Raw genomic sequence first — 20,742 nt, 5'->3', positions numbered from 1 at the left:
TAGACGTTTGTAGTTATTCCTGGATGTTCCTGATTAATGTCTGGTTCAGTATTGCATCTGTGTCCTGGCCCTGTCTGATACTGGAATCCTGTGCAATTGGTTCTGTCAGAGTCTGGAGCTTCTTGTGAGCTGCTTCCTGCCCTGGAGCGTTCCTGTCCTGTAACCCAGTGATTCTATCAGCCTTTGATCCTGTAGTCCTAGTCCTGGTGTCCGGAAGCCTGTTGTTGGAATTCTTCCAGCTTTCCATTCCTGTGAGCCTGTGCCTGCGGTCTCGGGGTCCCCGTTCACCTGCCTGTATTAGCACCGGTGTTGTGAGTAGCGGCTTTGCCGCACCTTACGGCCTTGGCCGTATCTGTCCGTTATTTTCCTTTGGTATTTCTGCAGAGGGTTCTGCGTATGCTGTCACCGCCGGTATACAACAGTATTGTGGACAGTATTTCCTTTGTTGTTGTTTGTCTTGGTGGCTGAGCCGCACATACTTTTGTTTGAGTTCTGTAGTTGCCCCTAATTCGGGTTTCTGTTTAGTTTGAGGTTCCCCTTGTTCTTGCCCCGTCTCAGTTTATGCCTTGTCTCCAACTAACACCGGGGGGCATCGGAGTTGGGCAGACATAATCCGCCCTTCAAACGCGGCTGCCGTGGGCCCAAGCAAACATAGTCTTGCAGGCGTAGACTGACCACGCGGGTGGAACAACGGAGTCAGGGTTCTGTAGGGGTTGCTGCTGAACTCAATTCCCACTCCAGCATTACGTTCCTGTACTTGGGGCTCATCCGCCCAGTTCCAGGAGTACCAAGTACAGTGAACGTAACAGCAGATTGAGACATATTAAGCCTAACTGGCGACAGAAAGAAGATAAAAGTCAATTAACAAGGGTAGAAATGAAGGCCATATACGATTTAGGTACTTTACAGCAAGGAGGTCTTAATTTGGACTTTGAAGTTAAATGGTTTTTATAACTTTTAAGTTAGGACCTTATCAGGTATGATTTTTGAAAAATTGTCTTTCTATGATGTATTTTTAGATTTATTTATGTTTATTTTATTATTCTATTAGTTTTATACACATGGCACTTCAAGCACTTTATGTGTTTTTAGGACTCACCATTATTGAAAGCTAAAGCGCCATAGAGTAACAGATGTGGTACTAATGTATTATATCATATTGCAAATTTCCTTTGAGTGCAATATTCTATGCAGCGCCCAGATGGTGATAGAGAACAAAACAAGCAATGCCTGTGAAGGTTTCCTTGATAGATGACATTACCGGAAGTGACATATCGGACTAAATACAGGGAGTAAACTGGACCCAATACAGGACTCCCGTATTTCAGATGATGTGAAAGATCTATATCAATTATATGTATGAGGGCTGAGACCTATTTGTGGAGAAATGAACATGTCTTTGTGCCTGTGAAAGTCTGCGACCGTAAGTGACGTAGCGGGACCGGGAGACCAACTGTGATTGGTCTCCCTGTTACCATGGTAGCCTGAGACACTACCAGCTATTGTCCAGGATGCCCAGATCACAGCAGAGGATCATGGGACTAATAGGACTTGATTGTATAGGCTCCAGCTGGGTACTGGAGATAGGGATTAGATGCCTACTTATTTAAATATTGCTGCAGATCAGGAGAGGAATCACTTTAATCACCTTGAAAAAGTCCCCAGGAGGGGAAGAAACATGTCAGTGTAATGGTGACAGGACCCATTGAACCTTTGCAGGACTGAATCCATGAGAGACATCAGCATAACAGTTTGGTCGGAGTATCCAGGATTCCAACTACTTTATGCTTGATTGAACTTTTGTGAGCAGTTCCAACACATTTGGTAATTGTCCTGACATAATTGCTCAATGTTTATACCCTGCACTTTATTGTGATTCCTGATCATTTTTTAACCATCTATGTTGTAATTTAAAACTGTGTATATTAAAAATTGTACTTCACTATGTACTTTACTCTCTCCATTTGCATGTGTATGCCCAAATGATTGGAGAATAGATGTCATACTAAGGTGCATATAAAATAGAAGAAGGATCAGTACGCAAGCGCTGGTTAAGTCTGTTTCCCATTTTATATTTTACTTTTAGTGTGAGGTGGAGGAGACCTCTTTTCGGGTGAATAGATTTGATAAGCTGCTTCTGCACACTTTTGCTACTTCACTATATTTATTTTACACCAGAGATATAGAGGCTACCCGTTGGTTTCTTATTGGACAAGTCATTTATGTTGGCCCTGAAAATAATTTCTATATAGAGCTTTTACAATCGACTCTGTCTTGTTATTATTTTTTATTCAATATCAAGATGTACATCCAATGTTCGGGGTGCACCATGGGATCATGTATTGCACCCAGCTTCACAAACATCTGTATGTTTTAAGTCAAGAAGGACTTGTTCTTTTCTGACCCCTCCATTTATCAACACATTAAAGCTAATTGTTGCTATATTGATGACATCTTCCTCTTATGGGAGAGTAGAGAAGCAAGCTTCGCAGACACTATGCTGCAAATTAATTATATGGATGATGCAATTAAATTTAGCTTGCAATACAGTAAACAACAGATTCATAACTTGGATGTACTGGTGTCCCTTACTGAAGCAAATGAACTAGTTACTTCACTGTTCTATAAAATAACATATACTGTAGGAACACCGCTCTACAAGAAGGGAGTAATATCCAGCACCATCTACAGTAAATGGAGATTACCTTAGTCCCAATTTTTGTGTATTTTGTACATTTGTGGCCATATGGATATGCAGTAAAACAGTTGGATTCATGTTACTGAAGTTAGCTAAACAAAGCACTATCACTATCCAGAAGTATTGTGTCTCAGTAGAACGGAGAGTAAAGAGTAATAAATAATTTGGACACAAGAATTTTTTTATTGCCAGCCGTAATCTGATGAAGAAGACTATAAGAGTTTGACCCATTTAAACTAGGGACAAGGATCTACCAAGTCTCCAACAAGCCATGGTAATGCCATCTTACAGAAGCGGCCAGGGACCTGCAGTCAGGGGAGGCAGGGGAGGCAGTGCCCTCCCGGTCATTAATGATTACAGTAATACAAAGAAGATACTTATGACACAAAGGGGTCAATTCAATTCGATGACTAGTTGCCAATTCTGCTAGTTTACTTAAGTTTTGTCGACAATTGGAATACCCACTAATTCAATTCTCACCAATGTGACTGTTTAGTCGGTGATGTATATACAATTCCCGACAATTTGTTCTCCCTATAGGTTATAATGGTCAGACCAATTCAATGAACTCGCGGGTGGGGAGAGAGTTCGAATTCCCGACAATTTTAGACTTAAACTCTCCCTTTTTTTCTCTCATCCCCCAAGGGGTGAGAGTTTACAAATTTTTGTTTAGAATTTAATACTAAGCTATTAGAAATGTTGTAAATAGGTCTAATTTTTTAATCCAACATATTTATATTCCAACTGGCTAGTTTAGCAAGTGGTTTGTCCCTCTCCCTTCTTAGTTGTTTCAACTAACATATCTTGCTGCAGTAGAGTATTTTATCTGAAGAGGGAGGACAGCATGAACTTGAGTGGAGTTTGAAAAGGAAGCGGATCAAACCTCATCATATAGAAATAGGATTACACAACTAGGACAGCAATGTGTTTTGTGCTGCAGCGTACCGTCACTACCCTGCACCCCCCTCCCTGCACACACTACCTTGCACCCCCATCCCCACAAACACTATACTACAGCCACTACCCTGCAACCCCCTCCCTGCACACACTACCTTGCACCCCCATCCCCACAAACACTATACTACAGCCACTACCCTGAAACCCCCTCCCCGCACACACTACCTTGCACCCCCATCCCCACAAACACTATACTACAGCCACTACCCTGCAACCCCCTCCCTGCACACACTACCTTGCACCCCCATCCCCACAAACACTATACTACAGCCACTACCCTGCACCCCCCTCCACGCACACACTACTTTGCACCCCCATCCCCACAAACACTATACTACAGCCACTACCCTGCAACCCCCTCCCTGCACACACTACCTTGCACCCCCATCCCCACAAACACTATACTACAGCCACTACCCTGCACCCCCCTCCACGCACACACTACCTTGCACCCCCATCCCCACAAACACTATACTACAGCTACTACCCTGCACCTCCCTCCCCACACCCAGTACACTAGGCCGGACAATCGGTTGATCAGCAGTTCACGTTACCATATTAGTAATGGTACACAGAGACCTCTGAGTATTTACTATATGAGAACATAATACATTTGCACTGGGGCAATTCCCAACGTAAAAAGGGCAAACACATATGCATGGACAAATTCACTGCATGTCAGTATTTTTGTTACTGTGGAAGTAATTTGGAGTTGGGTGTATACTCATTTGCATAGTGAAATATCCACGTTTGACCTGTGCATGCCTACCTCTCAACTAACACTCCCCTCACACAGTACACTACCTCTCACCCTGCATCCCCCTCCCCGCAAACACTACTGCAGCTACCCTACACCTTCCCCATGCGCACACTACACTACTTCTCACTGTACACACCCTCCCCTCCATACTACAGCTGAACAAGTGGATACCTTTAAATACCTGGGTTCAACTATCAATGGTCAACAGATAGCCACTACAAGTGACATCACGAGTCACATAGGTTGTGCCACAGCTGCCTTTGCATCTCTGAAAAAAGGCCTCTGGGGCCAACAGGACATTACCATTTCCACAAAAATTAGGGTATTCAACGTATCAGTTAGAACAATATTACTTTATGGTTCAGAATAATGGCAATACTTAAATGACCTAACAAAGCTGGAACGTTCCCAAATGAGGTGCTTACGAAATATACTACAAGTAAAACTAACAGACCGGAGAAATTAAAACATCCAAAAACTATGCAAAGACCAACCCACAGTTGAATCGTATATTAGAAGACAGCGTTGAAAGTGGTTTGGGCATGTCTGCAGAATGGAGCCTAAAAATACCATACCAGTGCCTAAATACTCTAACACATGCCCGGAGGAATGGAAAATAGTAAGTGATACGCCAAAGAAAACATGGCTAAAGTCAATTGCCCAAGATCTTCAACCATTACACTTCCATATTGATGATGCCAAGCAAGTCACCCTAAACCAATCCCAGTTGCGTGTGATAATTAGAGATTCCCTGCCTTTGGCTGTCACACAGTGCCAGCAAGCTTAACCTACTGGTACCAATGACAATTAAGTCACATTATAAAGCGATGATTGATGTTTTTCCACACTTTCACAGAACAATGTACTGCTTCCCACTGCTGCTACCATTCCTTTCATGTCAGTACCAAAATGGTTGTGGCTTCTTCTCCAAAATCTTGCCTTATAATGGGGTCGATTCAATTCGGAAACTTATGAATAGCGCCGGGAATTAGCTCCCGACGCTATTCAATTCAGCTCCAGTTAAGTCGGCGATGGCCCGTTCTCGCCGACTAAACAGGTTGAATTGTCGGGAGAACGAGCATTCTCCGACTTAACTCCCCGGCGCGAGGCTGATTCCCGACAGAATCAGCCTCGCGCCGGCCGCGAGGCAGCACTTTTGTCGGGGATGAGAGAATTCCCGACAATTGCGGGTAACTAGCAGCAGAATTGAATAGCGTCGGGAGCTAATTCCCGGCGCTATTCATAAGTTGCCGAATTGAATCGACCCCATTGCATTCCTGGTAGTACAAGGTGGGAAAATAAGTCTTTTCCCTGTCCCTTCGCCGACTTGCATATTTAAGTCAAACCAATTACAATATCCCTCCCTGAAGTGAATTGCAGACTAAAAAACACATTCCTGACAATTGAATTCCCGGGAGTTTGCAAATTCCCGACATGCATATTTAAGTCAGACTAATTACAATATCCCTCTCTGAATTGATTTGCAGACTAAAAAACACATCCCTGACAATTGAATTCCCGTGATGCACGGGAGTTTGAAAAGTCAGGAATTTGAAGACAAACTGTCACTGAATTGAATTGACCCCAAAGTGTCATAAGTATATGCTTTATATTACTGTTATCATTTTTACAGTGCTAAAGCATGTTTAAATTAGTTTCGGAGGCACCAAGAGCGGTGCCTCCCGAAGCCAATGATAAAGGGTCAGAAACGGGGGCGACGCCAAACAATGGCAGTAAAAAGCCCATTTAAAAAAGCGCTATAAGCAGCACTAGTATGAGTGCCTCAGTGACAGGGGCGTGCTTGCAGGCCATGTGAAAGGCTGCCCCTGTCACTGAGGAAGATGTGATTGGGCACCAGGTTCAGAGCTCTCCCTGGTCCAGCCCACTTTCACCACAGGGACTCCTTGAGGCCACCGCTGCTCCCGCTCACCTGCCACAGCCGGGGTAGCCGCTCTCACAGCCGGGGGTAGCCGCTCTCACTGCCGTGAGGATTGTTCATTACAGGTAAGCGCTGGCATTACAATTACGGGGGGCGCCGCAGCCAGACATACTGTACTCCACTACCATCGGCCGCTCCGCCCCGCCGCTGTACTAGCAGCATGGCCAAAGAGCCAGCCGATCTCATCTCCCGGTGTCCGTGCGCTGAACGCTGGTGTGTACTGACCATGGGATGCCCTGCGCTCTGTGTTTCAGAGCTCCAGGCAACCCATAGTCTGTACACAGCCGCGCTCAGCATGGAGATGTGCCACTGTGAAGAAGGAGGAGGGGGGAAGGGGAGATATTACCTGATATGTGGCTATGTGCTGGGGTATAAGGTGATATGTGGCTATGTGCTGGGGTCTAAGGGGATATGTGGCTATGTGCTGGGGTATAAGGGGATATGTGGCTATGTGCTGGGGTATAATGGGATATGTGGCTATGTGCTGGGGTATAAGGGGATATGTGGCTATGTGTTGGGGTGTAAGGGGAGGAAGGGTGGGTGGTAGTTGCTACGTGTGTGGCAGGGTATAAGGGGAGGGGAGGGGTAATAACTGCATGTATGCCAGGTGTAAGGGGAGGGGGGTGTATACTGTGTGTGTGCCAGGGTATAAGAGAGAGGGGGGTAATTACTGTGTGTGTGCCGGGGTGTAAGGGGAGGGGGGGTGATTACTGCATCTGTACCGGGGAGTAAGGGGAGGGGGGTGATTACTGCATCTGTGCCGGGGTGTAAGGGGAGGGGGGGGTGATTACTGCCTCTGTGCTGGGGTGTAAGGGGAGGGGGGGTGATTACTACATCTGTGCTGGGGTATAAGGGGCCTGCAGCTGTAATCCCGCTTCCAGGCAGACTCTCCGCTGCTGTCCTTAACCCCGGGCATCTCTGCTGCCCAGACTTAACGGGCATTGGCGGCAGCATCGGACTGGGAATTAGCGGTGGGGGCTGTAGATGGTGGTGACTTTAGCAAGCATTGGCAGCTGGCGTGGGTGGCAGTACTGTAGCGGGCTCTGGCGCCAGCTATAGTGCTGGTAGCGGGCATGCCTCACCAGCCACTGACCTCACCGCACGCCACTGGAAGGGGCAGTATCAGAGGGGGTGACATAGGCAAAATCCTTCTCCAAAAAGGCATGTCATCCACTGGGGCTTAATGAGACTTTGTCTTATAGGTGTTTTATATAACTTTTACTTGTCACTCCTTGTTGATAGTTGAGGTCAGCTGGCTTAGTTTGTTATATAATATAGCTGGTTTATGTTTCTTCACACAGTAGCCCCCTTCATAAACATTTATCAGGAACTGGTTTTTATGTACTATCATACACTGTACCTGCATTGTGGGCATTTCTTAAATTTTAGGTTTTTACCCAGTTATATTATGTCTATTTTTTATTTAAAATACAATAATTATATTTGGGTTGGTAGGCTGTACAGGCATTTACTATCATGCTCCATTTACATTTCAAAGTTAAGTCTAGGCAGCACATTTAAGTGACATGATTCCTCCATCCTTCCGAGTACCTGATAGTCAGTTCATGACAGTTATTTGTCATTTTTTATTAGGACTATTTTGCGTTAGCTGTCCATGATATGTTTGTGTATTATGTACCCCTGCTGCATTTTGATGATACTTTATATTGAATATGTCCCCTTTCCTCCATTTTAGATGTTATCTACATGTTACCTGGGTGAAGGGTTGCACATTCTCAACCACACCCCCGGACCATGATCACAGACAGTGTCGCACTGGTAACATCATCGGATCTCCGTCGTGACCCGTGGTAATACAGACTACTGTGATCATTACTTGCTTATTCCGGAGTGCCATCTAATTTCATTGCATTTTATATATATATATATATATATATATATATATATATATATATATATATATATAGCAAGTCGAGTGGTAGGGCACTCTTGGTGACTGAAAACACACATACTTTATGGAATAAATGCTGCTATTGTTCACTTCGAGTTATAAATTTGATTATTACTGTCATCTGTACTGAAATACTGTGGTGTTACAAATGGCTGAATCAACTGCTGCCCAAGACCCAAGTGGTTTTACTTTTATACAATACCTCCTGGGAGACATACAGTTATTCCGAGGCTGAAGTGGAGCATATATTGTATACAGAGGTATTACAAGATCAGCTAGAATTCACACTTCCTGAGAATACTTACCGGGAATTGTTGAAAAGAAAAGAAATTGATTTCCTTTATCACTGCATATCCCTCTCCGATTACTACTGTGCAAAAAAGATCCCTAGGGGCCTGAGAGTTAGGAACTCACCCACTATAGGGCAGAATGACCCGGGCTTCTGTAAGAAGTGGGTTGGCATCCTAAAAAAATGCTTTATGGACTTCATGTTACTCATTATCGAACAGTCTGCCAAGGAGATGAATGTTCTTAAAGAGAAGGTGGCGGCCTTTGAATTAGTACATAAATCGATTCTAGAAACAGATACCACCGTTAACTGGTACGAGAAGTTGAATGGCCAAATCCAAATCTACAAAAGAGATCTGATTAAATTCAAAGCTCAAAAGCGATCTAAAGTAGATCAGGATTATGACAACTACACAGTCTACAGATGGACTGATACATCAAATAGACGCAAAACCAAAATACCATTCTCCCAGAGACGTGCCTATCAAACACGGGATCTAAAGTCATCCAACTAGTTTACCTCTACTGGTAGTGACTCTGAGGCCCTCAGCAACACTCAAGCTACCCTACACCCTTTGGGGGTTACTACAAGGACCAAGGGCCCCGGAGGAGGTGGTAGCGCACATACACGAGGAGGGGAAGGCAGTGTCAAAGGAAGAGGCAGGGTCGACAGACCACCCAAGAACAGGATTCAGTAGTGGTAAATTTATTGGACTATAAGTTGACGTCCACCGAACTGAAGGTTCTTTCAAAGGACTGTCATTTGTGCCTACATGTCAACGTGACCCCTTACAGTGGCAGGTGGAAAAATGTAAGTTACATAGGAGCCTTAAACTCAAATAACACTTTTCTAAGAATCCTACACAAATATCAGCCACATTGGAAATACCAGTGAAAGTGAAAAAGATCTAGCCAAAGTCAACATTCGAACCAATATCATTGCATGCATCTGTGTGCATGTTTATGCGCCTGTTGGACAAGCAAAATGATGAATATATAGCACAATTACCACCAGTGCGTAACAACTTATCCAAATTGGAAAGGCAAGCTTTACTGCACCTATCAGCGCAAAAGAATATTATATTCAGACCTGCAGACAAGGGAGGGGCTCTGGTTATATAGAACTTGCAGCAGAATAAAATGGAAATTGAAAGGCAGCTATCTGATGATACAACCTATAGGAAGTTATCTAAAGATCCAACTCCTGTGTTCAAAAAGGAACTTTTCATAATTTTGGAAGCTGGAGTCCGGGAAGGAATGATCTCTAGTAGAGTTTGAGATGCATCACTCCCAGTTCATCCTGTAATGCCAGTTCTATACACCACACACAAGATCCACAAATCTTTGGTGAATCCCCCCGGTCATCCAATGATATCAGCGAGGCAATCTTTATTTCAACCGGTTGCCCTCTACTTGGACTCCATCTTTCAACCGTGTATACAATCTCATCAAAGATTTTTGTTGGACACTAGCACTTTATTCAAGAGACTCCACAAGTTACCAATACTTGATTTTGATGTCCTACTCTGCAGCATAGATGTGCAGAGCCTATACACAATTATACCACATGATATGGGCTTGGCAGCGGTGGAAAGTTATCTTGAGGGTCATGTGGAGTATAAGGGCCCAAATGTTCAATTCTGCTTGGAGTTGTTAAATATGATACTCAAAAGAATTTTTTTCTATATGATGGTAATATTTACCTGCAATGTACTCATAGGTGTGCGCAGGGGGGGTGCCTGGTGCGCACAGGCACCCCCTAATGTCTGGCACTCCGATCACACATGCCTGATGCAGCGATCGCCGAGCAGGCTGATTACTGTCCCCTCTGTGCTGCACCCTGTCAGGACTGCAGTACTGACCGGACGCATGGGTTAATCAAGGGTGCCACTGCCACCGGCTTTCAAACTCCCAGCTCCACCTCCATGTACAAAAACAGCGTGATGTGATGTGATTACATCAAGCTACTTGCACGCACACCCACCACATGCCCACCTCTCTCCTTCTATGCTATGCCAACGCCAGCCACTGATGGGGATCAGCATGCAGCCAGTTTTCCTCTTAGGAAGACAAATTCAATACTGGCAGGCGGTCGAAAGCAACATTGACACGTCACTCATTTTTCCAGCAGCAGCAGTACTAGTCTGCGACTGTCAGTGTCAGTGAGTGACTGACTTGTAAGTAAGCTGCTGAGTTTGCAGGCGAAAGTGAGGGGGAGCCAGACCAGGCTGAGGAGGAGCAGTGTAATTGCAGTGAGTGCCATCAGGGGTGTTTGTTTGGTGCACACCACAACATTTGACAATGTATCTGCTTTATTAGGATTGGTACAAGGGTGGATATATTATATTGCGTTGACCGTCAATAGATGGTGTTAGACACACCCAAAAGGCGGTGCTAGACACACCCCTCCGATGGTGCACCCCCTAATAAAATGTGCTGTGCACGCCTATGAATGTACTGGGTGTGCTATGGGGTCCTCAGTGGCCCCAGCATACATCAATATATTTATGTTTGATGTGGAACAGCAAATCTTCTTTGATCGGCCTGATGTAGCCCGTAAAATGTTATTTTACTGCCACTACATAGATGACCTACTTCTAGTATGGAAGGGTCCATGCAGTGGCGTAACTACTGCCCCCGCAGTCCTCACGGTGGCTTGGGGGCGAGGGGCTGCGGGGGCGCCACTGACTTTGCACAGATTGACATGCGGACGAGCGTCCGCATGTCAATCTGCGGTCTCCCTCCCTGCTGTAAGGACTTGGAGGGACACGGAGCGCATAGCGCGTCTCTCCTGTGTCCCTCCTGGCTCTCCCCCGGCCGGTCTAAGTGCCGTTCGTGAGCTCTGATTGGCTCACGAACCGGCACTTCCTTTATTAGACTTGCCGGGGGAGAGCCAGGAGGGACACAGGAGAGACGCGCTATGCGCTCAGTGTCCCTCCAACACAAAGGTGCGGGGGGGGGGGAGAGCAGGCACTGGGCGCATATACCTGGCACTGGGGGCATATACCTGGCACTGTGGGGGAAGATCTGGCACTGAGGGCATATACCTGGCACTGGGGGCATATACCTGGCACTGTGGGGGTAGATCTGGCACTGGGGGCATATACCTGGCACTGGGGGCATATACCTGGCACTGGGGGCATATACCTGGCACTGTGGGGGTAGATCTGGCACTGGGGGGCATATACCTGGCACTGTGGGGGTAGATCTGGCACTGGGGGCATATACCTGGCACTGTGGGGGAAGATCTGGCACTGGGGGCATATACCTGGCACTGGGGGCATATACCTGGCACTGTGGGGGAAGATCTGGCACTGGGGGCATATACCTGGCACTGGGGGCATATACCTGGCACTGTGGGGGAAGATCTGGCACTGGGGGCATATACCTGGCACTGGGGGCATATACCTGGCACTGTGGGCATATACCTGGCACTGGGGGCATATACCTGGCACTGTGGGGGAAGATCTGGCACTGGGGGCATATACCTGGCACTGGGGGCATATACCTGGCACTGTGGGGGTAGATCTGGCACAGGGGGCATATACCTGGCACTGGGGGCATATACCTGGCACTGTGGGGGAAGATCTGGCACTGGGGGCATATACCTGGCACTGGGGGCATATACCTGGCACTGTGGGGGAAGATCTGGCACTGGGGGCATATACCTGGCACTGGGGGCATATACCTGGCACTGTGGGGGTAGATCTGGCACTGGGGGCATATACCTGGCACTGGGGGCATATACCTGGCACTGTGGGCATATACCTGGCACTGGGGGCATATACCTGGCACTGTGGGGGAAGATCTGGCACTGGGGGCATATACCTGGCACTGCGGGGGTAGATCTGGCACTGGGGGCATATACCTGGCACTGGGGGCATATACCTGGCACTGTGGGGGAAGATATGGCACTGGGGGCATATACCTGGCACTGGAGGCATATACCTGGCACTGTGGGGGAAGATCTGGCACTGGGGGCATATACCTGGCACTGTGGGGGAGCAGGCACTGAGGGGGCATATGTGGCACTGTGGAGGAATATTTGGCACTGGGGGTAGCTGGCACTGAGGGGGCATATGTGGCACTGGGGGAGGGGTATATTTGGCACTGGGGGCATGTACCTGGCACTGGGGGCATATACCTGGCACTGTGGGGGAATATCTGGCACTGGGGGCATATGTGGCGCTTGGAGCACGGCACTAGCAACAAGCACTACCCCCTAGCAGCGAGCATGACACCCAGTGCATGAAACCCCGGGCAACGAGCATGACACCCAGTGCATGAAACCCCTGGCAACGAGCATGGCACCCTGAGCATGAAAACCCCTGGCACCATGCATGGAACCAAAAGCATGAAACCCCTGGCAACGAGCAGGTAATTTAAAAGTAATTAGAAGCCTTACTGTAGAACTTAATGTGTAATGGGCATTACGGTGTGTGGCATAATGTATCACGGACATTGCGGTGTGTGTCATAATGTGTCGGGCATTACGGTGTGTTGTATACTATATCACGGGCATTGTGGTATGTGGTATAATGTCTCAGGATCATTGTGGTGTGTGTCATACTGTATCACAGACATTGTATGTGCTATAATGTATCAGGGGCATTGCAGTGTGTAGCATAATGTATAACGGGCATTGCGATTCCTGTCATAATGTGTCACAGGCATTACGGTGTGTGGCATAATGTGTCGGGGGCATTACAGTGTGTGCATATTGTGTCATGTGCATTGTTGTGTGTGGCATAATGTCTAAGGGCCATTGCAGTATGTGGAATAATGTATACTGGGCATTACTATAAAATGACAAATAATGTAAGGGGCATGAATCAGGATTATTTTTCTTTCCTGTGGTGGCTAACGTCTGGGCGTGCAGGTTGCAAAACTGGGGTATAAGGTAGTCTTTTCCTGCAATACCACGCCCCTTTACGCGAAGCCACGCCCATTTTAACAAAGCCACACACCCTTTTTGGTGACGCGCGCCTACGGCGCGCACATATTTGTCCCTATGCTAATGCCAATTATGGGGGGTATGTGGGGGGGGGGCGCCGAAGGATTTTTTGGCTTGGGGGAGGAAAATTTCTAGTTACGCCACTGGGTCCATGACAGGAGTTGGAGGAGGTTATCAACCAGCATAACATGCGAGCCTATCCAGTTAAACTCACATATAGTATCAGCAATACTAGTATAAACTACTTAGATGTGAACATTACCCTTAATTCAGGATGTATTGTTACCTCTATATTCTCTAAACCAACAGACCGTAACAATTTGCTTCATTATATAGTAGTTTCCGTCCAGGCCTACTGAAGCAGGGACTCCTCTACTCTCAGTTTGTTAGAGTCAGGCATATGACATCAGATCCTGAACTGGCGGTAATACAAATGGATGACATGATCTCCAAGTTTATTGAGAGGGGCTATCATCCTAGCTTTCTGGAGGAAGCTAAACAGAAGGCCTTAAAACTTGATCGGGCAATGCTGATGGATGAGAAGCCATCAATATCCCAGACTAAACCTATAATGCCATGGGTGGGTCAATACAATTCCGCTAGTAAGGGAATCAATTCAATTTAAAAAAAACCTTTGGCCCATTATTCAGAGCGACCCTGAATTGAAACTGACCTATACTAGGCTGATATCCTGCTATACCAGAGGTAGAAACCTTAGGGATATCTTCATGAAAACAGATATCACTGCCTGTCCATCTCCCTCCAGTTCTGCAAGTAGTACTAAAAAGGAATGCTTTAGAAGCACCTGGACTACATGCCAGTTTATGATTGCAGGTGACACGTTTGAACATCCCCACTCAGGTCGTACCTTTTACATTAATTATAGGCTGACATGTGCATCTAAGTTGTGGTCTATCAGCTGATATGCCCCTGTGGGTTGTCATACATTGGATAGACCGAACGTATGTTAAAGAAGCATATGGCAGCCCACAGAACAGCTATCAAAGCAGCAATCGATAAAGGTGAAAGTGAGCAACCAGTGGCTAGACATTTTTGTCAGGCACGCCACCCTCTGGTATCTTTGCGATACCGAATGATAGACCAGGCACAACCTTTACCAAGAGGAGGGGATCACGCAACACGATTGCTCCAGTTGGAAACCCAATGGATTTTCAGATTGGGTACCATTTATCCTAAAGGTCTTAATGACCACCTTGGCCTCAGTTGTTTCCTGTAAGCGTTTGACCTTTTGCAACTCTTGATGATCTCGCTATGCATGTTAACTGTTTTATGATACATTACTAATAAGGCAATGTTAATATCTAAGGGATGCCTTTACCATTGTAATATACAGTAGGTTAAGCTGCATTATTACAGTACGTAAGATTAGTGCATGTTATTATGCACTTAGTATCTATAGTCCGCTGCTGGGGTACCCCTTGCTTAGTTTGTAAATTGAGATAATTGCCATAAACTAGTATTGCATTATGCAGATCATCTCTAGAGTATGAGAGTTAGTGAATTGTGATTACAGGGTTATTGTTTGTGACCATATGTCATCTATATTCAAACGATCTGTGTTATTGCAGTACGAAGCGTCCAGTTACTATGGTGATGGGGAGCACTTGTATGACAGACCCGCTGTATGCGTCACCGTCTATGCTCCGGCCAGAGCGGGCGGGTGACCCGCATTCCGGAAGTGGCGAGTCACGGGGTGTCTATGGCTGTTATAAGGTAAGATGTTTCTATTCATGTTTTGACCTGATGAAAATTCCACAATAAAGGCATTGAAACGTTGCCCATTAAGCTGTCGCCCTGTGTATGTGTGTTTTAAGTCACCAGGTGTGCCGTACCACACGACTTGCTGTAACTTCATTGTACAGGCACCCGGTGCTAATGCGGGACAGTTCTAGGAGAGCCGGACCAACAAGGATATATATATATATATATATATATATATATTCTAGAAATTGCAAAAATGAGGAGAGCACACTTGTGAATTGCATATCATTTTACTTAGTGTAATTATCCACATACATGTAAGTTTAAAACAGCATTCTTAGCCGGCTCCCCAGTAGCAGTCACTCAGGTACAGCGTATTTGCCCAATAGTGATATCCTCTGGTGAAGCTCACCACCAGCTCTGGTACTCAGCGGTTGACGTCCAGCCATCTACGTCAGTGAGTCACACCAACGCGTTTCGTTTTTAAAGGACTTCGTCAGGAGGTGTGATTGTGGTCTGCCGAGCTTCACTTTTATAAAGCCAACATTACTCCTCATTGGGTGTCCTCTAATTGATAGTTTTAACCATTGCTTTACCTATTACTTTCAGAACTTGCCACTGAGGCTAAACATTATTTAAAAAAACATACTAATTATAATACACATTTAGTATCAATAATCACATAAATTACATCACATTTTACAACCATAAAATACAGATAGCACAAAAAATCATCACAAGCTCCTGGCCACGAGGAGGCAATGATCCTTCATATAAAATTCATAAAAGATACAGTAACAATTAATTATATACTTGTAACAATATCATGCCAAACTCTTTTGCAAACAGTATAACATGATACATTTTACTAAAAATCGAATCAATTTAAAATACATCAGAAACACTGCCAAAATGACAGCCACAGCCTGTGATGTTACAGATGTAACCCTTCCCTTAATACTAAAGGCTGGGACTTGACTAACTAGCGTACTAAGGGATGATTACTCGACAGCTGTGCCTCCACTCAAGCTACTTGCAGAGTAAATAGTCAGTGTAATGTAAGGCCCGCTTGAGTAAGCCTTACTCTATTTATACCTAATGTGTTGTTCGTGTTGTTCCCCTAAAATATATGTATATCCTCTTATATACCTGTTTCCTTTTCTTTTCCAGGGTCTTTAGGTCGTTTCCCAAATGGACCAAACAGATATGGTAAGTATAACACTTTAAACACTTTAATGTATTATAACGGGTGCATCAGACAATTGTACATTTACAACACACACAAATCTCTGCTAGCCTCGTTTGTACCCCCACCTATACAAATATCATGCATGCAATACACAAAAAGTTCCCTTCAAAAGTGGCGCCTTTAGGACCAGAGTAACCCGGGTACTCTCAGTATGATAGTGCACTTTTAGAGCTTATGCATATGCATCCCACGAATAAATAGTAGTTTAATACTAACCAACTGGTACTACACTCGTTTTATGATAATTGTACTCCCTCTAAGCAGGAATAGCGAAGATGACACAAAGCTCTGTCTATTACTATATTGAGAAGGTTACTCGCAATTCCTATTGTCCTTTGTGCCTTTTGTGCAGATGGGAAGAAAATGTCTCTCGACTGCACAAGCAGCAATAATAGCAGTTAATTAATTAATTGGTAGTGGGCTTGTGCTTGTCTCTTCTACTCAATAAAGCGAATCTGTAGCGGCTTATTCCTGTACCAGATTCTTAAAGAACAAGTTTGGTTCACAATCGGTAGCTGCACTCCCTTGGCTTGACTGAAGCTTTTTCCTTGTATTGTAAATCAACGTGTCCTCCCTGTTCTCTTTGGAGTTAGATAGAAGTTAGATTTAGATACAGATTTATGTGCTCGACTCCTCCCTTACCATACACTGCACATCCTGACAGCACCTTTCAATATTTCCATTGCTCTATTAAAATGTCTCATACAGAGCCGCAATATAGTTATTATAAGTCACTGGGATATGACTTCTTGCTATACTTCCTCCTAGTAGCCACTGTCACTGGCTCATTAATAACTGCAACTTAGTATTTACATCTGCTGTCATCTTCTGACTGTGGCTAAAGTTCTGCAGGGATTTTACACTTGTACTTGTGCCTCTTTGGTTTATCAGCGCAGCGTTGCTGCTAGGTGCTCGCCCCGACGGTAGATGCTAGAATCAAGTGGGCTAAGGGACCTTTTCCGTAAGGGGGAGGAGTTACGACACAAGGGGGAGGAGCTAGGCCAGCGGGATAGTTCCTCTACTATCCACGCCACCAACTATTACCTTTAGTAATTAGGTGGTGAGCGAAGCGGAGCGGAGCGAGCCACAGTGCCCGAAGCGTGGCGAGCGAAGCGTGGCGAGCGAAGCGAGCCCGCGAGGGTACTTTTCGGGTACCCTGTTCGCCCGTAGCCCCTCCCCCTGCTGACGTAGCTCCTCCCCTCAATACGTCACAAGGTCCCTTCAGCCCCTCCGATATAGAACCAACCCTCGCCCGACTCTCCAGCCTGATGTGGGGAGGAAGGATGATGCGTCATTGGCTTGTTGCCATGACATTTCACTTTTCTGACACTGCCTCTCCGCCCCCTCAGCGCAGAGAACACGCGTGGGATTGAGCGTTTACCTGCCCCTCAGCAGCGCTGCCGTGTAGGCCACCTCCAGCAAGGTCCCGGTTCGAGCCTGCCTCCTCCTCCGCACCACCGATAGGTGAGGGCACCTCTCCGCTGCTGCAGCGCTACGGCCTCAGGCTCTCTAATCGCGCTGTCTGCCCTCTTCCTCCGGCGCTAACCGCACTGCCCTGAGAGCCGCTGCTTGTCCCTTTCTCCGTCGCGGCTGGCTGTGGCGGCTGTCGCTGCTGGAGCTCAGCTCGGTCTGCGATCCAGGGGGCACCAACATCTCTCTTCCCACCTGCCGCCTGCGGGTCCCCCTTATATCCTTTCTGCAGCAGCTCGCGGCTCTCCCCGTCTCCCTTGCTCATAGGCTCTCTCTGCCCGGCGTGTGGCTCCCCTCTACCGCGCGTGGGCTCCAGAAACTTCCCCAGCCTCCCAGTGACTATACTTGCTTAATTCTCTATCCATTAAATATTATAAACATATTAATAATACATTATAAATTCATACATTATACATCATATATACACACAAGTAATATTTGAGCAGGGCTATACAGACACTGAAAGAGAAACACATATCATTAGCCAATTGATACTTTGAAGGAACAAATTGATACAAACTTCCAAATATATCATATTTTACAGTTAATAAACCCCCATAGAAGTATGGTGGTCATTCCGAGCTGTTCGCTATTTTTTTCGTTCGCACAAGGTATGCGCAAAATTGCGAACATGTTGCAAAATAGCGAATATCCACCTCCAACGTATTTTTGCTAATTCGTCCGCAGTATAACACAAAGTGGGCGTACGCCAAATGACATCGCAGCAATGCGAAACCATCGCATTAACACAAACCGCAACATAAAAATACTAAGTTTTCGTAGATTTGCACATTCTTCTTAAAAGTGCACACTTTTGCGGAAAAACGCACAACAATGGGGTTTTTTTTCTATTCAGTGAAATTACACCTTTCAGTTTAAAGTCCACAAGCCCTCCTCAAATACGAATCCAATTAGTGTAATGAATGACAATGGTCCTGACCAATTAAGTCTTCAAAGAATACCAGAAGAACACTTTGTGGGCATAATTGGCCATAAACACTGATCTGGAAAAATTACAAATATAGATATGGGAAATGTGCCTGGTCTAATGCAAATGTTTGAAGTATTGTGTAGATGTGTAGTGTGTGAATAAATGTGTTTACATGTATTTATAATCCATAACCTCCTAACGGTTTTTTTTTTTAAATTATTGTTGGTGTATTTTTCTGAAATTATTCTTAAGTAAGATGTGTGAACTGTTTTAGGTCACCAATTTCTGCACGCCAATGTGCTGTTCCTTTATAGCATAAATAAACACAACACCCGCTTAACTTCAACAATTTTTGTATTTATTTGTTTTTTTTTTTGTTTGTTTTTCCAGAAATTAAAATGTGAACAAAATAAAAATTATAAACTTAAAAAAAATTCTCAATTGCCTCAATATCAGCAATTCCTGCCCTTAAATTGCCTTTTAGGCATTGTAAAAGTGCAGGCAAACTGGTGGGATCTCCAACTGCAGCATCTGAAAAGAAGAGTCAAAGAAAACATTACTAACTTACTCACATTACCTATTATACAAGCAAGGCACAAAGCACACTTTAATGCCTAAGTGACTACATCATGGCTGTTTTAAGGATAAATCAGTAGCAGAACAACACACAAGCCTGCTCAGCAATGTTTTTTTGTTTTTTTTTAAGAAAGTGTACCACACCATGGGGTACATTTACTACTATGGGAGTTCTATTTAAGATGGGACGTTGACCATAGCAACCAATCAAATTCTAAATATTATCTTGTAGAAGTGGTCAAAAAAATTACAAGTTTAATCTTATTGGTTGCTATGGGCAACATCCCATCTTAAAGAGAACTACCATCTTAGTAAATGTTACACCATGCAGTAAGGAATTGGGTTAAGGATGCCGCACAGGACTGAGTGATGTTAAATGAATTGATAATTTGAAGATGTTTCCAAGAAAACCGACCAACCAGAAAAAAATTTCTGGAATTTATCACCATCTACCATTTGGAGAAAATTTCTATAAGTAGATGAAAAAGGTGATTGTCGATGGTGCTCCCATAGGTCTAATACATAGGTACTAAGGAAAAGAAAAGCAAAGAAAAGTGACCTTTGTTGGGAGCACTCGCTCTTGGAAACAGTTATGATTTAAATAGTAAGTAATAATGTAAATGTGAAATAATTAGAACGTAACCTTTAATAATCTTTAAATAAGATGAGTACACCAAAAAAATGTGTTTAAAATGTGGTTAGACAATGTAAACCACCAACTTGAAACTAAGACTGTGAATATATAGATGAAAAAATATAAGGCAGTAATGCTAGGCCCTCCAGGCATTAATTGATGAGGTTAGTGCAATAACCGATGTAGTGCCGTCAAACAACCTACAACACCTGGTATTCCTTAGTGGTCAACCACCTAAGTACTGACCAGGCCCAACACCGTATTGCTTCCAAGATCAGACGAGATTGGGCATGCGCGGTGTGGTATGGTAGTAGATTTCGAATTGATAAGGCAAAAAGACTACAGCTGGTATGCAGCTAATAGACAAACCATAAACCTGGTTATTATAATGAACACATGGTCTCTTAATAGAGAAACATATGTTTGACCGTCATTGCACCAAGTTGTAACCCAAATGTATAGGTATACGGAGGTTTAAATCATGTGGTTAATAAATTTTGCCAACAGGAACCGCCTGTATATTGCTTTATGTGCTGTGCCGCATCATTAGGAATGGGTTTTTGTTGGGTAAAGCAGATATGCAAACCCTTGTTGTACTGAGGACATGCCAAAATGTCTGTTATGGGGTCCAAGAGAGAACTGACTCAGTTGC

The 20,742-nt window shown here is 44.9% G+C and overlaps 1 pseudogene; it reads right to left on the bottom strand.

Moving 5' to 3' along the window:
- Positions 1–20,287: 20,287 nt before the first annotated feature.
- Positions 20,288–20,406, bottom strand: LOC134941239 (5S ribosomal RNA; annotated as a pseudogene).
- Between the last annotated feature and the right edge of the window lie 336 nt (positions 20,407–20,742).

Source organism: Pseudophryne corroboree, chromosome 1 (assembly GCF_028390025.1).
Source record: "Pseudophryne corroboree isolate aPseCor3 chromosome 1, aPseCor3.hap2, whole genome shotgun sequence".
Lineage (NCBI taxonomy): Eukaryota > Metazoa > Chordata > Amphibia > Anura > Myobatrachidae > Pseudophryne > Pseudophryne corroboree.
Note: the sequence above shows the minus strand (reverse complement) of the source record. Positions and strands in the feature narration are given on the sequence as shown.